Here is a 21,564-nt window from a genome sequence, read left to right on the forward strand (position 1 = left end):
CTCCGCAATCATTACATGTATGGCCAGCATTAGGAGTTTCTGCTATTCTCCTTATATTGAGCATACAGGTAATGAGATTTTTTTTTCCGTTCAGCCTCTGGGCTGAAAGAAAAAAATGAACGGCACAGATTTCTTCATTCGCATCGATCAATGTAGATGAAAAAATCTCTGCCAAAAAAAAAAAATGGAGGGGGAAAGGCGTCTGCCAGGACATAGGAGCTCCGCCCTACATCCATACCCACTTAGCTCGTATGCCCTGGCAAACCAGATTTCTCCATTCACATCAATCGATGTGGATGAATAAATCATTGCCGGGATTGTTTTTTTTTTTTTATATATATATATACAAAGTGTTTGCCAAAGCATAGGGACGCCGCCTCCTCCTCAGCTCGTATGCCTTGGCAAACGTATCTGTTACTGCAGAGTAGAAATCTCGTCTTGCAGCGCCGCATACACCGACTTGCGTGTAATCTGACAGCAGCGCAATGCTTCTGTCAGAATGCACATCAGTGCTGCAGCTAATCGATCGGTTGGTCCACCTGGAAGGTAAAAAAAAAAAAAAAAAAAAAAAAACAGGCCGCAACGCAATAATTTTATTAACTTTGGAACAGAATATATAAACTTTAACTTTTTTAACTGAACATTAACCTTTTTGCTTACTGGTGTTTTTTTTTTTTTTTTTACCTTTATAGAACAAACCTCTCCTTCCCCATGGGTCAATGTGCAAAGCGCAAATCGCCCAAAGATGTGGCGAAGTGCGTTATGCACTTTGTCCCAGGTGAAAGGAGACGTTTGCAGCAGCTGTGTGAGTGAATGGGCCCTAATAGCCCTGTGTGCCTGTCCTGGTGAGATGATCCCTATGCTAATAGTGTACCTGTGAGTGGTACTTCCGGAAACACTCTCCAAAGCATAGGGCAGGGTGGTCAGGACAGTCAGGACAGAAATAGCGGGTGTCACGCCTTATTCCACTCCTGCTACAGACACAACATCTTTTTCGGGGTGACGGTTGGGTTGAGTTACCAGGAACGACATTGGGGAAATGTCGCTCGTGTAGACGGCTAACTACACTGGTGGATTGGGCCACGGAACCTCCTGGGTACAAGAGGTTCTCGATGATCTCTTCCTGAAATTTGAGGAAGGATCCAGTTCTCCCAGCCTTACTGTAGAGAACAAAACTATTATACAGAGCCAATTGAATTAAATATACAGACACCTTCTTATACCAGCGTCTGGTTCTGCGGGAAACTAAATACGGAGACAACATCTGGTCATTGAAGTCCACCCCTCCCATGAGCAAATTATAGTCGTGGACTGAGAGGGGCTTTTCAATGACACGGGTTGCTTGCTCAATTTGTATTGTCGTGTCTGCGTGAATGGAGGAGAGCATGTAAACGTCACGCTTGTCTCTCCATTTCACCACGAGCAGTTCTTCGTTACACAGTGCGGCCCTCTGCCCCCTTGCAAGACGGGTGGTAACGAGCCGTTGGGGGAAGCCCGCGCGACTAGTTCGCGCGGTACCACAGGCGCCAATCCGTTCTAGAAACAAATGCCTAAAGAGGGCCACACTTGTGTAAAAATTGTCCACATAAAGATGGTACCCCTTGCCGAATAAGGGTGACACCAAGTCCCAAACTGTCTTCCCACTGCTCCCCAGGTAGTCAGGGCAACAGACCGGCTCCAGGGTCTGATCTTTTCCCTCATAGATCCGAAATTTGTGGGTATAGCCTGTGGCCCTTTCACAGAGCTTATACAATTTGACCCCATACCGGGCGCGCTTGCTTGGGATGTATTGTTTGAAGCCAAGGCGCCCGGTAAAATGTATCAGGGACTCGTCTACGCAGATGTTTTGCTCTGGGATATACAAATCTGCAAATTTCAGGTTGAAATGGTCTATGAGGGGCCGAATTTTGTGGAGCCGGTCAAAAGCAGGGTGGCCTCTGGGACGGGAGGCGGTGTTGCCACTAAAGTGCAGGAAGCGCAGGATGGCCTCAAAACGTGCCCTGGACATAGCAGCAGAGAACATGGGCATGTGATGAATTGGGTTCGTGGACCAATATGACCGCAATTCATGCTTTTTAGTTAGACCCATGTTGAGGAGGAGGCCCAGAAAAGTTTTAATTTCGGAAACTTGGACTGGTTTCCACCGGAAAGGCTGGGCATAAAAGCTTCCCGGGTTAGCGGTGATAAATTGTGTGGCATACCTGTTTGTTTCGGCCACAACTATGTCTAAGAGCTCCGCAGTCAAGAACAGCTCAAAAAATCCCAGGGCCGAACCGATCTGAGCTGTCTCAACCCGAACTCCAGACTGGGCAGTGAAAGGGAAAACTACAGGTGCAGCTGAAGTTGGGGACTGCCAATCAGGGTTTGCCAGCACCTCAGGGATTCTAGGAGCTCTACGGGCACGTCTTTGCGGTGGCTGCGACGGGGTCACTACTGCACGTGCCACCGTACCAGCTTCAACTGCCCTTCTGGTGCTCGCTACTTCACCAGGTTGTACGGCAGTGCTGGTACTAGGTCCAGGGAGGGCTGGGCTGCTGGTGTATGCCTCACCACGTAATCCGACAGCACCAGCCCCACTCTGCTGCTCTTGAAGCGGATCCTGCGCAACCTGTGGTCTAGCGACACGGGGCCGGGTACGCCTGGTGCTATCAGGGACCTCAGCCTCCTCGTCCGAACTTTGGGTCAGAGAGCCACTGCTTTCTACAGGTTCGTATTCTGACCCGCTGGATTCATCAGATGAGGGTTCCCATTCCTCATCCGACTGGGTCAGAAGCCTGTAGGCCTCTTCAGAAGAATACCCCCTGTTTGACATTTTGGGCAACTAAATTTAGGGGTATTCCCTGAGACTACCCAAGAAAAAAAAAAGCAAGCCTGTCTTACAAAGGGGAGGCTAGCGAAGTACCGGAGGCCGCTGCGGTTGATAAAAAATATCAAAACTGATTTTTTTATCGCCGCAGTGCGTGTAAAGTGATTGTGCAGTGATCAAAAAAAAATAAAATTTTGTCACTGCGGTGGGGCGGGCGTGGGTGAACGCACGTGTGGGCGACCGATCAGGCCTGATCGGGCAAACACTGCGTTTTGGGTGGAGGGCGAACTAAAGTGACACTAATACAATTATAGATCTGACCGTGATCAGTTTTGATCACTTCCAGATACTATAAAAGTACAAATGCTGATTAGCGATACGCTAATCAGCGAATAAGGGACTGCGGTGCGGTGGGCTGGGCGCTAACCGATCCCTAAACTACCTAACCAAGGGGCCTAAACTATCCTAAAACCTAACAGTCAATACCAGTGAAAAAAAAGTGACAGTTTGCACTGATCACTTTTTTCCTTTCACTAGTGATTGACAAAGGGGTGATCAAAGGGTTAATTGGGGTTCAGGGGGGTGATCTGGGGCTAAGAGTGTAGTGTTGGTGTACTCACTGTGTAGCCTGCTCCTCTGCTGGATCCAACCGACGAAAAGAACCAGCAGAGGAGCAGGCAGCCATATAACAGATCATATTTACAAATATGATCTGTTATCTGGCTCTCTGATTGGATTTTTTGAAAATCATCAGCTTGCCAGCCGCGGTCATTGGCTGGCAAGCTGATGACGAAATGGTCCTCTACGAAATGCCGGCCCGAACTGCGTATGCGCGGGCCGCATAGCGTGTCATCTCGCGTCTCGCGAGATGACGCGTATATGCGTCGTTGTCCGCAGCGCTGCCGCCTCCGGACCGCACATCTGCGTTAGGCGGTCCGGAGGCAATTAAAAATGGATGCAGAATGGGCATTAAAATTGACAGCCAGCCAGTAAAAGGATGCAAAAATGGTTGAAAATGGCCATGAAAAACGGACAAAAAAACAGTCCTTTTTTTCATGGGGATTTTTTTCTACTGTTGTGTGAATGTGGCCTTGTCTGCCAATTACTGGACAGTAACCCATTAGATGAAGTTAGGACAGACAGTTTTCTGTATTAAACAGCAGCTCTTTATAAATGGTTTTCTATGTAATGTCACTTCAACATTGCTCCCAGGAATACAGGCAGGCAGTGGGATTATGAACCCCTGGCGATGAATACCACTGTTATCAGCACATTAAAAACACAGCCCTGAAATAATGATCTGTATTTATTTTAAACAGCAGGCACCCAGGGCTAATGTATGTGATCAACAATAACGTAGATCGCATACATTTAACCCCTCAGATGCCGTGGTCAAATGTGACCACAGCATCTGTGTGGATAAAAAAGCACAGGCTTCCATAGCAAGCTTCGGGGGAGCCAGATGTAGTATGCAGAAGCCTCGGTAATCTTGAGTGACACAAGGCTGCCGCACATTAGTTCCTGTGGAGCCCATGCCTGGATTGGGCAAGTTGTATTTGAACACATTGGATCCTTTGTCCCTCTGGGAGATAAAATGCAGAACTAGGGAAAGCATTAAGTCACATAATTTATGCAATTTCACGCTTCTGAAACTCATTCGTATGACCCATTGTTTTTAATGGATAATTTTATTTATTTCAGTGAGACTACAGATTTTCTGTGGTGAGACATTACAAAATTGCTGTACTCATAGTCTAAAGGTGGCCATACACATAAGATTTAAGTCGGCTGGAATGGCCAAAATCTGCCATTCAGGCCACCTTTAGACTATGGGTACAGGAGTTTTGGTTGTTTGAAAAACGGTGGCAGGCCAAAAATGCGATCCGCTGTGCTGGAATATTTCAGCCGTTCATCGCCCGAAACTGCATGTTGATGGCATTATCGGCTGAAATCAGTCAATCACTTGCCATTGTGCTCAAGCACCAGGAACTTTTTGTAATAAAAACTGACTCAGTGGTTGGCAGTATAGATTTGGGGATTTTTCATACGAACGATCACATGTACGACTGATTGCTTACAACTCGGCCAGAAATTACCCGATCATGTATGGTCAGCTTAACAGGCTGTAAAAACTACAGTGACAAAAAATGCTCTTTGAAGGGTGACATTGGCCCTAGATATGAACAGTTGCTACAATATGATGGGGACTTTTCGACTACTCATTGAGAATTTTTTTTAAACAAACAATAAAAGTGGTGCCATACGTGGAGATTGTGTTCAGTCCTTGAAGCCAAAACCAGATATAGAACATAAACACATGGAAGGTATGAAGTGTAGTGTCCCACTAGGTAAAGGTGGGCACTACACAAAAGGGGTTAATGTGTCTTATTGCATTGAATGTCATGTGCATGTATTTTCCCTGTGTTAACTGGGTGTCAGGCCTGTCAGGGGTGCAGTTTAGCCTCCCAGGCGTTAGAGGGAGCTAGAGAGCCCTGGTTATATATAGGATAGCCCAGACAGGGGATAAGCAGTGTATTCCAGGGGACTAGAGGAGTCACCTCGTCAGCCTGAAGCTCCTGAGGCTAAGCATAGCTCAGTTGAGATACCCCAGTAGTAGGAGAGCACCTCCTGGGAGCAACCTGCAGTTTCCCTACCAAGCGAGGATAATACAACCAAGTACAGATAAGTAACCTGATGGGCAGAAGTACTATAAAGTAAAGATCAAGGGTCTATACTGGAGGAAGGATTTATATACCAAGGATTAAAGCCAGCAATTAGGCATCCGGGCCTTGGGATCCAGCCAGCTAGAATAGCTGAGGGGATAGAGCAGCATTGTACTGCAAAGCATTAACTGTTTGCCCTCCAAGTATCTTGCATGATTAATACCTGCCATTATCGAAAGGAAACCTGCTTATGAAGTATTGTTCAAGGGACTGCATCATCATTAACCACTGTAATTGACTGTACAAAGTTGGACTGTTTTCCAAGTAAAGCAACGTTTGGTTCACCATACAATCTGTGTACCTCAATTACTATTCCTACCAACCGGTGTGCCACCGTTACAGGCACTGGCGTCACGATCCTTAAAGGGACCTTGCTTCAGGCACTCTAAACACCTGCAACATCCAGGGCACCTCACCCAACATCAGGCCAGGTCTCTACATCCAGAGTGTGCCCCAGAGGAACTAGTGTCTGCCTCTCATTCACTGTTGCATGCGTGCCCAGGGTCCTCCAAAAAGTGAGTAACCCTCGATTGCCCATACCGTGACCTCACTGTCGCTATACCCTGCAGGTCTGGCGTGCTGCAGAAGGACAGGCTACACTTATCCTTGTTTTTGAATCTATTCCAGGTTTTGGATTTAAAACCTACATAAATGAACCTGAACTAAATCTGTATGTGTGACAGCACCCTCAATGTTCATCTGATGATGATTATCACCAGAACTGATCATCTTCAGTACTGAAGATCTTTCCAGGCCTGTACAATACAAATACACTTGTATATTCTGATCCTTTTCCCAATATGTATTAGGTTATCAACCAGATACTTCATATTTATTCCAAAAATTCTGTGTGACAGATGTGTGAATCCAGGCTAATTTTGAATCAGATCATGGTTTGGCAAGAAGAAAAAATGCATCTAATTGTAGTTGTATGAACGGAACCCCCACAAACATTTTGAAAAATTTCACCAAAATTTGATGCAGTTCTGACACAATTTGGTGCATCTTAATTTGGACATATTTACTGTATGAAGCAAGAAAGCCAAAAATAATAATTCACTGTGCTGTGTCCGCCGAAGATATCATGATTTATAGGGGTTATGCAAGAATGGGGTTTTTTGAAAACCACCCCCACTTGGCTGGATCTGTAAAGGTAAGCTTTACTTATCTTCTGGCTCCCCGCTTCTTCTCATCCTGGCCTGCGACGCTCCACCTGGCTCCCACGTTGTAAATATCCGTTTGATGCTGCCTGCAGTCAATAACTGGCTGCGGTGGTGACCAGCTCCTCTTACATCATGACAAATGATTACATGATGCAAAGGGATCCAGTCACCGCTATACAGAGCGATTGGCTGCAGGTGGCATCAAACTGTGTGTTTTCAGCAAGGGAGCACAGCTGGGCATCGCAGGCTGGGGATTAAGGAGTGAGGAGCCTTTACAAGTCTGGACAAGTGGTGGGGGGAGTTTTCCAAAACCCTCCCCATTCTTGTATAACCCCTTTAACCACCTCAACCCCCCTAGCTTAAACACCATTAATGACCAGACCACTTTTTACAATTCGGCACTACACTACTTGCTTGGTCATGCAACTTACCACCCAAATGAATTTTACCTCCTTTTCTTCTCACTAATAGAGCTTTCATTTGGTGGTATTTCATTGCTGCTGCCATTTTTACTTTTTTGTTATTAATCAAAATTTTACGAAATTTTTGCAAAAAAATGAAATTTTTTCCCTTTCAGTTGTAATATTTTTTTTTTAAAACGACATCTATATATAAATTTTTCTCTAAATTGATTTTTCTACATGTCTGATTAAAAAAAAAAATGTTTGGGTAAAAGTTATAGCGTTTACAAACTATGGTACAAAAATGTGAATTTCCACTTTTTGAAGCAGCTCTGACTTTCTGAGCACCTGTCATGTTTCCTGAGGTTCTACAATGCCCAGACAGTAGAAAACCCCACAAATGACCCCATTTCGGAAAGTAGACACCCTAAGGTATTTGCTGATGGGCATAGTGAGTTCATAGAACTTTTTATTTTTTGTCACAAGTTAGCGGAAAATGATGAATTATTTTTTTCTTCTTTTTTTTCCTTACAAAGTCTCATATTCCACTAACTTGTGATAAAAAATAAAAACTTCCATATACTCACTATGCCCATCATGAAATACCTTGGGGTGTCTTCTTTCCAAAATGGGGTCACTTGTGGGGTAGTTATACTGCCCTGGCATTTTAGGGGCCCAAATGTGTGCGAAGTAGTTTGAAATCAAAATCTGTAAAAAATGGCCTGTGAAATCCGAAAGGTGCTCTTTGGAATGTGGGCCCCTTTGCCCACCTAGGCTGCAAAAAAGTGTCACACATGCGGTATCGCCGTACTCAGGAGAAGTTGGGGAATGTGTTTTGGGGTGTCATTTTACATATACCCATGCTGGGTGCGATAAATATGCCCTGATCGGGCAAACACTGCGTTTTTGGTGGAGGGTGAGCTAAGGTGACACTAATACTATTATAGATCTGACTGTGATCAGTTCTAATCACTTACAGATACTATAAAATTACAAATGCTGATTAGCGATATGCTAATCAGCGAATCAGTGACTGCGGTGCGGTCAGGGCCGGTGCAAGGACTTTTGCCAACACAAGCGAAGCTTCATTATGGCGCCCCCCCCCCGCAGCTCACCTGGCCCTGGTCCCGTCTGCATCAGCTGGCTTCTCCTCTGTGTGGTCCTGGTATCTTCTCTCTGCTTCAGACAATTGCTGGTTTGAGGACCGTATTTTTTGCCCTCTAAGACGCACCTAGGTTTTAGAGGAGGATAATAAGACCTCAGATCAGACCCCCATGTCAAACATCAGCCCTCATCCATCAGCCCTCCATGTCAGCCATCATCCCCCATGTCACATTTCTCCCCCTCCATGTCAAATCACCCCCCTCTGTCACATCACCCCCATGTCACATTTCTCCTCCATGTCACATTTTACCCCCTCAATGTCACATTTCTCCCCCTCAATGTCACATTTCTCCCCCTCCACAACTCACAAGTGATAAAAAAAAAAAAAAAAGGTTCATTTTTCCGCCCTCCCCCAGGGTGCGCCCTAAGGCAGCCGCTTGGTCTGCCTTATGGTAGCACGGGCCCTGGGTGCGGTGGGCGCTAAACGATCGCTTAACTACCTAACCAGGGGGCCTAAACTATCCTAAAACTATCAGTCAATACCAGTGGGGAAAAAAAGTGACAGTTTACACTGATCACTTTTTTCCCTTTCACTAGGTGATTGAGGGGGGTGATCAAGGGGTTAATTGGGGTGCTGGGGGGTGATCTGGGGCTAAGTGTAGTGTTTGGTGGCTACTCACTGTGATTCCTGCTCCTCTGCTGAGACCAACCGACCAAAAGGACCAGCAGAGGAGCAGAGCAGCCATTTAACACCTTATATTTACAAATATAAAGTGTTAACTGGCTTCTGATTTGATTTTTTGAAAATCGCCAGCCTGCCAGCCACGATCATTGGCTGGCAGGCTGGTGACAAAATACAACTCTAACTTTTGCCGGCCCGCGATGCGGGATGGCTTTGACCGAAATCTTGCGTCTCGAGAGATGACGCACCGGCGCGTCCACCCGGAATAACAGGACCGCCGCCAGGACGCGATCCTGCATACGGCGGTCCTGAGGCGGTTAAGATGTGACATTTTGCACCAAGATTCTGTCACAAAGCAAACCAGTTGAGTATAAAGTTAAACTATGAAATAACAAATAGAAAAAGAATGGGGGGGATGGTAAAGTGTAGTTAAGCTAGGATATTATAATATTACATACTTCTAAAATTAAGAATAAGTCCTACCATCTAATGTGCAAACACTCCTTTAAAGGGCACCTGTCAGCAGATTTGTACCTATGACACTGGCTGATCTGTTACATGTGCACTTGGCAGCTGAAGGCATCTGTGTTGGTCCAAGCATCGCTCAGAAAATGTTTTACTACACATTATGCAAATTAGTCTCTGGGAGCAACATGGGCGTTACCGTTACACCTAGAGGTTCTGCTCTCTCTGCAACTGCCACGCCCTATGCACTTTGATTGACAGGACCTGTCAGTGAAGACATCATCACACCAGGGCCTGCCAATCAACATTCAGAGGGCATGGCCGTTGCAGAGAGAGCAGAGTCACACAAAGCGAATTTGCTTCGTGTTACATGCAGATTAGTTATGGATTGACTGGAGATCTGACCCTTCTTCGGACGAAGCTTTCACTTTCACTTCGAATTCTATGTGGTTGGCAATCTGGCTTTTGTAAGGTACCCTCTATGTCTGGGGTACTTACCTTTATCATGGACTGGTTTGAAGTATCTGTTTTCTATTTGGCAATTAATATTAATGATTTTTTTTTTTATAAGACTTTAGTCCTGGTGGATTTTCAGACTGCCTCTGTAAAGGCCCATCTATAAAAGCCGAATGAGCAGGTAATTCTTGGAAATGAAATTTGCTCTTGATAATTGCCACAGACGCGCTATACGTATATATTTTAGTGAATAAGTCAGCAGCTATACAACGTTTTTAATTACATGCAATTACGAAAGTATTCAGATTCAGGTGCTGGTTTGAAAAACTGCATAATATTCAAGGGACATCCCTATTAATTTTACACTGTCAAATTTTTTGAGAGAATTTTGCAAATCTGCCACACTGTATTTGTATGAATTTTTGACATAAGGATAGATGATATTTTTAGTGTACAGACCTGTGACGTCTGCACACAGTGATCACATCTAATCAGTCATACATACATGTTTTCAAGTTCAAAGCAGAAGAAATAAGTGGCGCAGACAGCGCGGACACAGTCATACACTTGTTCTCATGTAGCCTGTCTTTCTGATTGGCTTCTTGACAAAAAGATGCAGTGTGAGGGCACGGATCCTTCAGTGGGTGTAAATTACGACACATTCTGCAATGTCTTATCTCGGAACATGTCCAAACTGCACAAACTGATTTGCCTGACACGATCTCCGATTTTATTTGGGAAAGCTTCATCTTGCTAATAAATATCAATGTACACATTAAAGATTGATGACATTAAGGATGTTTTCTCGCTAATTTTCTCCCAGCTGTTTTAATAAGTGGAAGTTTTCATCAGCTAATCTACAGCATGATATTGTAGTCTATTTGGAGTACTGCCCCTGCATCAATGCAATTAGTGATATGACTGGCATGTAAATAACGATGCAATACAGGGGCACTTCACACCGACAGACTGAGCGCTGATGATGAACTAACTAATCATCTATCGGATACTCACAAAGCTCTCTATTAGCAGACAGATGAGTATTTGTAAGTGTAGGGTATCCTACTGATCACAATTAAATTAGAGCTTTTTAATCAAATTACAGTCACTTTTTCTGCTGCCAAAACTCGAGAGCTTAATGCCAAGTCCACTTTGGCAGCCTAATTGTTCTCACAGAGACCAGGTACTTCTATGGAATAAGACTTTTCCCCTTTTGTCCTACGGCTCAAAGCAAAGGAACGAGGCACACTGCAGAATGGCTAAATGAATACGCGCAGCACCCAACTGGCCCACGACCAAGCACTTTGCATTATGATGTGAATCATGCTACAGCAGCCGGCATGGATATAGCAGCACTTTGGCATATTTATAATACAAATTAAAAAGTTTACTGCACAGCGGTCCTCACGGACTTGATGTCAATACAGAATCAAATAGATCATTACTAAGCCTGCGGACCAAAATAGATGACGTACTTAGATAAAAGAGAACAAATATAATGAGCTTGCCTGCATTACAGTTAGAATGAACTTAGTTTTTTATAATTTCATGTGGGGAAGGAAGGGGTTAACAAGAGCTAATTGCAGTGCATCCTGGGAGATTCATGTTTGATTGTCTTATATGAGCTTCTGACCCCCACAGAAAGTGAGAATGTCCTCCAATTCAGCAGGCAAGTAAGAATAGCCTAACATGCTAACCCCAGTTCACACTTTTTTTTTAAAATCATTTTATGTCTTATGTCAGGAAGGAATGGGTTCACAAGAGCTTATCACAATGCATCCTGGGAGATTCATGTGTTCGATTGTCTCATATGAGCTTCTGACCCCCACAGAAAGGGAGAATGTCCTCCAAATCAGCAGGTAAGTAAGAATAGCCTAACATGCTAACCCCCAGTTCACTTTTTTTTTATCATTTTATTTCTTATGTGGGGAAGGAATGGGTTCACAAGAGCGTTTCCCAATGCATCCTGGGAGATTAATGTGTTTGATTATTTCATATTAGCCTCTGACCCCCACAGAAATGGAGAATGTCCTCCAAATCAGCAGGTAAGTAAGAATTGCCTAACAATGTAACTCATTATGCCTTAGTTTGGGATAATGAAGACGTTCTTTGTATACTAATTATATGGGGCACTGGAACAGCCAGCATTGAAGTCTTGACAACACTGTGGTTCTGCTATAACTGGAAAACCTTCATTGCAGCACGTGGCAATTTACCCCAATACAGCGTACTGCTAAATTCATGCTCTGTAAAAATCAACTCCCATTATTTATTGGCTGATAACTGGTGCAATCTATTTTATAGATGTGCCCCCTCTCCGATCCTCCGCACACCTGTAGAGCAGTTGCTCGTTAATTCAGGAGAATCACTATTCATAGAATAGAAAGAAGATTTTCTGTTTTTGTAATATGCATTTCTAGCCCGACACTGAGAATGTATTCAAAAACTAGAAAAGTCTGAAATTGCAGTATAATTTCTTAGCCCTGCACCCAGCAGCCACATGAGACGTCACAAGCTATACTATTCCAGAGCTGTATAGTTTGGATGGTTCAGCACTGAAAGGCAGAAGTAGCAGCTCCCTGGAAGTGTGAAGCAATAGGCAGCGTTAACATTCTGTATGAGGTATGCTTTATTCACACTCTTGGGGGGGGGGGGGGGGGGGGGGGAGGGAGAATACCCAGCTCCTTACTTTCCAGATGTCTACCAGTCAGAAGTTTGCCTAAAGGCTGTATTGGGCATATTATAAAGGCAATTTTCGAGAAGGAAGCGGTCCTTCCTGGCATTTGTCTGCTCGTCAGCGGAGGAGACTGCTGCTATTGTATGCAGCGATCTCCTCCACAGTATAGCTTGTATTAGGCAGATAGTCTGCAAGATCACCGCTAACAAGTGTTCGCAGTAATATTCGCCAGCGATGATCTGGCAGTGTAATACTGCCACCAATTACCCGATGAACAAGCAAACGCTCATTCATTTGGCAATTGGAAAACCTAAAAGTAATCAAAACCACACATAAATACAAAAACAACATCTTTATTAGTCAATACGACAATGAGTAAAAAATGCAGGGAGTGTTGAATTGTAGAGAAAACAGGCAAACCCCAAAGCAGAGGTAATATGTGGTAATAAATATTTCATAGTTATATAACCATAACTTGAGACATATTGTATCACCAGCTAATCAAAAGTACTGATCAATGAGATAAAATACAGTAACAGTAGTGTGGGGATACCAGGTATTGATCGTGGGGAGACAATAAACATAAATCATCTACCACATAAATGGATCATCCCTTATCCCAGGAAAAATGTCCCTTTGCAGCTCAATGTGAACAGCAAAATTCACTGTGTGAAAAACTCTGTATAGCAGGGTATATGTGGTGGCATGGCTTACACCCAACACAGCCGACAACCAACCACACCCTGAGCATAAATACAAGAGGCAAAATACCTGTAAGAATGCATACCAACCAGTTTGGGGAGAGCCGAAAGCCCAACATACGCAAGGTGTGCTTCTTCCGGGGGGGCGTGTGGAAGCGCACCTTTCGAAACGTATGTCGGGCTTTCGGCTCTCCCCAAACTGGTTGGTATGCATTATTACAGGTATTTTGCCTTTTGTGTTTATGCTCGGGGTGTGGTTGGTTGTTGGCTGCCGGCCATGCCACCACATATACCCTGCTATACAGAGTTTTTTAAACAGTGAATTTTGCTGTGCTCGACTGAGCAGATGATTGTAGGGAAGGATGCTTTCTTGTAGAAATTGCCTGCTTGTCAATGGACGAGTGCTGAATTCTCATGCAGTGATCCCCTCCACAGTATTGGGAGGAGTGATCACTAATGCAATTTCTTGTCCCCATATAGAATCATTGTTTGTGGGCAGCAGAGTGCTGTTTAGGGAGCACGATCTGCTGCCCACAAACGATAATTTATTGACCACTGATGAAGGCGTGAGCATACACTTCGAAATGTGTATGGTTTGGATCCCCATGTTGCAGGATCTACTCTTGACTTTCCTTCGACAAACATTTGAAAGATAGAAGCACTTCTTTTCTACGAACTTTCATATTACTGTACCTCTGATAATCAAAACTCGTCCGTACAGCCAGGATTCAAATTTATCCCAGCACGTGGGACGCTGAGTTGACACCTCCAGGACCAAGCGGGGTATCGCATTCAGGTGGCGAACGAACACGGCCTGAGTCATTTACAGTAGGAAGGTAAGGTCGGTTACTGCCCGCTCCGTGGGACGCCACATAGTATTGGAGGTGCAGACCGACATTACCGATCCATTATTTAAAAAAAGTCATCTTTTCTACATATTTTTTTATTCGAATTGACATTGCTTAGCTTAGTCAAAACTGTGGGTATTGTCTGCTCAACATCGAGTAAGAGGACCATCTAAATACCACCCTTAGGCTATAGGATTGGGACTATACCATACCAATTTACATTGCGATTATATATACGAACATCTATGCTTAGCCATCTTATGCGATTTTTTTATAGGTGCTTCTATCTGCAATTTTACACACGTTTTCATATTTGCGATTTTATATACACTGTATTATTTATCCAAGTGTTCTTATCTGCTATTTTATACTGTATGAACCATCCTACACATAATCCACCTGTAATCTATAAATAAATTGTAAACTCATGGTATCAAAGGTCGAGTGCCAGTCACATTATTCTACATTTAATTTTTGTTTCTTCTCTTGGTGAGACTCTATTCCTTCCTTTTTTTAAACGATAATTTATGTCACTGCGTTTTGCTCGTTCATCTGGTAATCAGTTGCACCTTTAAATGTATTGATTATCACTAAGAAATAGGTGCAATCCATAATTAGTCCATGTTTGGATTTGTTCTTTAATGCAATTCGGCATGTGGCGCTACTTACAGTAACGACGCATGTGCAAGACTTTCATATGCTCGCCCTATAGCAGGCTTGCTTGTTTTGCCACAGCGAGGGAAAAACATTACATAGAGAATACGGTGCTCGGGAACTCGTTAAACATAAAATAGGTTTGGATCTGTCCAAAACCGAATCTACGATGACTAGAACCAATTTTTAATTGCTATTCAGTCTGCATTTTTGTGGGTGAGAAAATAACAAAAAAACTGCCATTCTGGTATTGCTTTTTACTTTTTTTTTGTGGCCCATAAATAATAAATGTATAACATTTATAGTGCAAGCTTACATAGGTAAAAAAAGGGAGGTGTGGTTTCAGGAGCAAGGCTTAAGGAGGACCTGTCACTAGAGTTGAGCGAACACCTGAATGTTCGGGTTCGAGAAGTTCGGCCGAAAAAAGAACTTCGTCCCGAACCCGAACCCCATTGAAGTCAATGGGGACCCGAACTTTTCGGTACTAAAAAAGCTGTAAAACAGCCCAGGAAAGGGCTAGAGGGCTGCGAAAGGCAGCAACATGTAGGTAAATCCCCTGCAAACAAATGTGGATAGGGAAATGAATTAAAATAAAAATTAAATAAATAAAAATTAACCAAAATCAATTGGAGAGAGGTCCCATAGCAGAGAATCTGGCTTCACGTCACCCACCACTGGAACAGTCCATTCTCAGATATTTAGGCCCCGGCACCCAGGCAGAGGAGAGAGGTCCCGTAACAGAGAATCTGTCTTCATGTCAGCAGAGAATCAGTCTGCATGTCATAGCAGAGAATCAGGCTTCACGTCAGCCACCAGTGCAACAGTCCATTGGCATATATTTAGGCCCAGCACCCAGGCAGAGGAGAGAGGTCCCGTAACAGACAATCTGGCTTCATGTCAGCAGAGAATTAGTCTGCATGTCATAGCAGAGAATCAGGCTTCACGTCACCCAACATTGGAACAGTCCATTGGCATATATTTAGGCCCCGGCACCCAGAGGAGAGGTTCATTCAACTTTGGGTAGCCTCGCAATATAATGGTAAAATAAAAATAGGATTGAATGAGGAAGTGCCCCGGAGTACAATAATATATGGTTAAGGGGAGGTAGTTAATGTCTAATCTGGACAAGGGACGGACAGGTCCTGTGGGATCCATGCCTGGTTCATTTTTATGAACGTCAGCTTGTCCACATTGGCTGTAGACAGGCGGCTGCGTTTGTCTGTAATGACGCCCCCTGCCGTGCTGAATACACGTTCAGACAAAACGCTGGCCGCCGGGCAGGCCAGCACCTCCAAGGCATAAAAGGCTAGCTCTGGCCACGTGGACAATTTAGAGACCCAGAAGTTGAATGGGGCCGAACCATCAGTCAGTACGTGGAGGGGTGTGCACAAGTACTGTTCCACAATGTTAGTGAAATGTTGCATCCTGCTAACACGTTGCGTATCAGGTGGTGGTGCAGTTAGCTGTGGCGTGTTGACAAAAGTTTTCCACATCTCTGCCATGCTAACCCTTCCCTCAGAGGAGCTGCCTTGGCGACCTCTTGCTCCTCCTCTGCCTTGGGCTTCCACTTGTTCCCCTGTGACATTTGGGAATGCTCTCAGTAGCGCGTCTACCAACGTGCGCTTGTACTCGCGCATCTTCCTATCACGCTCCAGTGCAGGAAGTAAGGTGGGCACATTGTCTTTGTAGCGTGGATCCAGCAGGGTGGCAACCCAGTAGTCCGCACACGTTAAAATGTGGGCAACTCTGCTGTCGTTGCGCAGGCACTGCAGCATGTAGTCGCTCATGTGTGCCAGGCTGCCCAGGGGTAAGGACAAGCTGTCCTCTGTGGGAGGCGTATCGTCATCGTCCTGCCTTTCCCCCCAGCCACGCACCAGTGATGGGCCCGAGCTGCGTTGGGTGCCACCCCGCTGTGACCATGCTTCATCCTCATCCTCCTCCACATCCTCGTCCTCCAGTAGTGGGCCCTGGCTGGCCACATTTGTACATGGCCTCTGCTGTTGCAAAAAACCTCCCTCTGAGTCACTTCGAAGAGACTGGCCTGAAAGTGCTAAAAATGACCCCTCTTCCTCCTCCTCCTCCTCCTCCTGGGCCACCTCCTCTTCCATCATCGCCCTAAGTGTTTTCTCAAGGAGACATAGAAGTGGTATTGTAACGCTGATAACGGCGTCATCGCCACTGGCCATGTTGGTGGAGTACTCGAAACAGCGCAACAGGGCACACAGGTCTTGCATGGAGGCCCAGTCATTGGTGGTGAAGTGGTGCTGTTCCGCAGTGCAACTGACCCGTGCGTGCTGCAGCTGAAACTCCACTATGGCCTGCTGCTGCTCGCACAGTCTGTCCAGCATGTGCAAGGTGGAGTTCCACCTGGTGGGCACGTCGCATATGAGGCGGTGAGCGGGAAGGCCGAAGTTACGCTGTAGCGCAGACAGGCGAGCAGCGGCAGGATGTGAACGCCGGAAGCGCGAACAGACGGCCCGCACTTTATGCAGCAGCTCTGACATGTCGGGGTAGTTGTGAATGAACTTCTGCACCACCAAATTCAGCACATGCGCCAGGCAAAGGATGTGCGTCAAACTGGCTAGTCCCAGAGCTGCAACAAGATTTCGCCCATTATTGCACACCACCAGGCCGGGCTTGAGGCTCACCGGCAGCAACCACTCGTCGGTCTGTTGTTCTATACCCCGCCACAACTCCTGTGCGGTGTGGGGCCTGTCCCCCAAACATATGAGTTTCAGAATGGCCTGCTGACGTTTACCCCGGGCTGTGCTGAAGTTGGTGGTGAAGGTGTGTGGCTGACTGGATGAGCAGGTGGAAGCCGAGAAGGAGGAGGTGGCAACAGGAGGCAAAGAATGTTGCCCTGCGATCCTTGGCGGCGGAAGGACGTACGCCAAACAGCTCTCTGCCTGGGGCCCAGCTGCCACTACATTTACCCAGTGTGCAGTTAGGGAGATATAGCGTCCCTGGCCGTGCTTACTGGTCCACGTATCTGTGGTTAGGTGGACCTTGCTACAGATGGCGTTGCGCAGTGCACACTTGATTTTATCGGATACTTGGTTGTGCAGGGAAGGCACGGCTCTCTTGGAGAAGTAGTGGCGGCTGGGAACAACATACTGTGGGACAGCAAGCGACATGAGCTGTTTGAATCTGTCTGTGTCCACCAGCCTAAATGACAGCATTTCATAGGCCAGTAGTTTAGAAATGCTGGCATTCAGGGCCAGGGATCGAGGGTGGCTAGGTGGGAATTTACACTTTCTCTCAAATGTTTGTGAGATGGCGAGCTGAACGCTGCCGTGTGACATGGTTGAGACGCTTGGTGACGGAGGTGGTGGTGGTACATCCCCTGTTTGCTGGGCGGCAGGTGCCAACGTTCCTCCAGAGGCGGAGGAAGAGGCCGAGGCGGCAGCAGCAGAAGAGGCCGAGGCGGCAGCAGCAGAAGAGGTAGCAGGGGGAGCCTGAGCGACTTCCTTGTTTTTAAGGTGTTTACTCCACTGCAGTTCATGCTTTGCATGCAGGTGCCTGGTCATGCAGGTTGTGCTAAGGTTCAGAACGTTAATGCCTCGCTTCAGGCTCTGATGGCACAGCGTGCAAACCACTCGGGTCTTGTCGTCAGCACATTGTTTGAAGAAGTGCCATGCCAGGGAACTCCTTGAAGATGCCTTTAGGGTGCTCGGTCCCAGATGGCGGCGGTCAGTAGCAGGCGGAGTCTCTTGGCGGCGGGTGTTCTGCTTTTGCCCACTGCTCCCTCTTTTGCTACGCTGTTGGCTCGGTCTCACCACTGCCTCTTCCTCCGAACTGTGAAAGTCAGTGGCACGACCTTCATTCCATGTGGGGTCTAGGACCTCATCGTCCCCTGCATCGTCTTCCACCCAGTCTTGATCCCTGACCTCCTATTCAGTCTGCACACTGCAGAAAGACGCAGCAGTTGGCACCTGTGTTTCGTCATCATCAGAGACATGCTGAGGTGGTATTCCCATGTCCTCATCATCAGGAAACATAAGTGGTTGTGCGTCAGTGCATTCTATGTCTTCCACCGCTGGGGAAGGGCTAGGTGGATGCCCTTGGGAAACCCTGCCAGCAGAGTCTTCAAACAGCATAAGAGACTGCTGCATAACTTGAGGCTCAGACAGTTTCCCTGGTATGCATGGGGGTGATGTGACAGACTGATGGGGTTGGTTTTCAGGCGCCATCTGTGCGCTTTCTGCAGAAGACTGGGTGGGAGATAATGTGAACGTGCTGGATCCACTGTCGGCCACCCAATTGACTAATGCCTGTACCTGCTCAGGCCTTACCATCCTTAGAACGGCATTGGGCCCCACCATATATCGCTGTAAATTCTGGCGGCTACTGGGACCTGAGATAGTTGGTACACTAGGACGTGTGGATGTGGCAGAACGGCCACGTCCTCTCCCAGCACCAGAGGGTCCACTAACACCACCACGACCATGTCCACGTCCGCGTCCCTTAATAGATGTTTTCCTCATTGTTATCGTTCACCACAACAACAAAAATATTATTTGGCCCAATGTATTGTATTCAAATTCAGCTGAATATAAATTTGAGGCCTAGTATTTAGGCGCTGGGTGACCGGTATAGATTTACTGACAGAATTAGACTTTGAAATGCACAATAGTGTGTGTGTGAAGTTATTCTGAATGACCCTATGTGCACCTTGAATATTATATACCCTTTTAGGGATAGATTTCAAATAGCTCTGATACAGCAGAAACCACTAAATTATGAAATTGCTAAATTGGGAATTGTATTTCAACCCAGAACAAAAAATGTGCTTTGACGGACACTAAATAACTTGCCCAGCCAGAACAGTACAGCGGTAACGACAGATTTAGCGGGATATAAATTTGAGGCCTAGTATTTAGGCGCTGGGTGACCGGTATGGATTTACTGACAGAATTAGACTGGGATATGGCCAAAAAATGAACAGACTATTGCTGGTTAAATGCACTTGGTGTGACAGCTTGACCAACCACACTACTGAGGGTTAAATGCACTTGGTGACGGGCGCAGCTTGCCCCTTATGTAGTATATGGCCAAAAAATAAACAGACTATTGCTGGTTAAATGCACTTGGTGTGACAGCTTCACCCTGATGTAGGCTTTAGCCAAAAAACAACCACACCATTGAGGGTTAAATGCACTTGGTCGCAGCTTGTGCTGGCGCACCACAAGACACATAATGGCCGCCGATCACCCCAGAAAAAAGTGACTGACAAACGGTCTGGGCAGCCTAAAAACAGTGAGCAATTGAATTTCAGCAGCTCAATGATGCACAGCTGCAGATCGATCGATTAATCAAGTCCTTTGGAGGAGTTAATCTGCCTAATCTCGCCCTACTGTCGCAGCCGCAACCTCTCCCTACGCTAATCAGAGCAGAGTGACGGGCGGCGCTATGTGACTCCAGCTTAAATAGAGGCTGGGTCACATGGTGCTCTGGCCAATCACAGCCATGCCAATAGTAGGCATGGCTGTGACGGCCTCTTGGGGCAAGTAGTATGACGCTTGTTGATTGGCTGCTTTGCAGCCTTTCAAAAAGCGCCATGAAAGCGTCACAAAAGCGCCAAGAAAGCGACGAACACCGAACCCGAACTTTTACGAAAATGTCCGGGTTCGGGTCCGTGTCACGGACACCCCAAAATTCGGTACGAACCCGAACTATACAGTTCGAGTTCGCTCATCCCTACCTGTCACCACAAAATTCATTGTAATCTGCATGTTATAAAGCAGGAGGAGCTGAGCAGAATTGTATGGGTTTCAACCCAGCCTAGTTATATATCTGCTTAATTGTGACTGTTAACTCTGCTAACGGAGCAGCCCATCTGAAAAATAATATCACATCTTCTCAATATACCCTACACTGCCAGGTACTTCTACTGTAATGTCAGGACCTCTTGGTTTAAATGACTGAAACGACTGGTCTCCATTTTTAGAATGAATTATCTTGTTTGCATTTGTATCTCTGTTAGAATATATTGTTACGTGTATATAATGAGGTGGGTCGAGGAGCAGCTCATAAAATGAAGCACACAGGTGCTCCCAAAGTGCCTTGAGAAGGCGCCTTGTGACATGAAATGGCCGTAGGGCGACTGCTTTCCTGCATTACCCTCCCGTCCTTGCTTTTTATGGCGAGTGCCATGCTTTGGGTCTCTCTTGTTCTGTACCATTTCATAACAATATTTCATAAGACCTCCACACTGGTTCCAAATCTCCCAAAATTCCATAATGGACCATCATATATGCTAGTAAGTCAGAGAAGATAAATACATTAAAAACGTTTTGTCAATTAGTGTATTAGATATTCCTCTAGTGATAAGGATTATTGGTATTACTATAGTGTGCAACATGCATTGCTAGAGAAGCTGTCTACAGGCAAAGTCTAAGAGGGACAGTGGAAAATGGAATATACGGTCACACGTGATTATGTCTCTCCTCCCTGTAGCCTGTCCCCCAATTGCAGCTCCTCTACTACTCCACTCGGGCAGAGGTCGCAGCATACTGAAGGGGCGGGACTTCATCCTTCACTATTTCAGGCTGAGCTTTAACCCCTTCAGGACCAGGCCATTTTATTTTTATTATTTTTTATTCCCAGCCTTCCCAGAGCCGTAACTTTATCTTTGCATTCATATAGCTGTATGGCAGGTTGTTTTTTGTGGGACAAGTTGTACTTTATAGTGGCACCATTCATGGTTGTATACAATGTAGTGAGAATTTTTCAAATGGGGTGGAATTATAAAACAAAACACACAATTACGCCACAGTTTAAAACAGCAAGCACCCGGGGGCTATGGAATCATCTTTAAATACTCAAACCCCCAATGTATATTTAGGCTTAGCGGTCGGGAAAGGGTTAAAATAAGACGAAGCATG

Source organism: Bufo gargarizans, chromosome 1 (genome assembly GCF_014858855.1).
Source record: "Bufo gargarizans isolate SCDJY-AF-19 chromosome 1, ASM1485885v1, whole genome shotgun sequence".
NCBI lineage: Eukaryota > Metazoa > Chordata > Amphibia > Anura > Bufonidae > Bufo > Bufo gargarizans.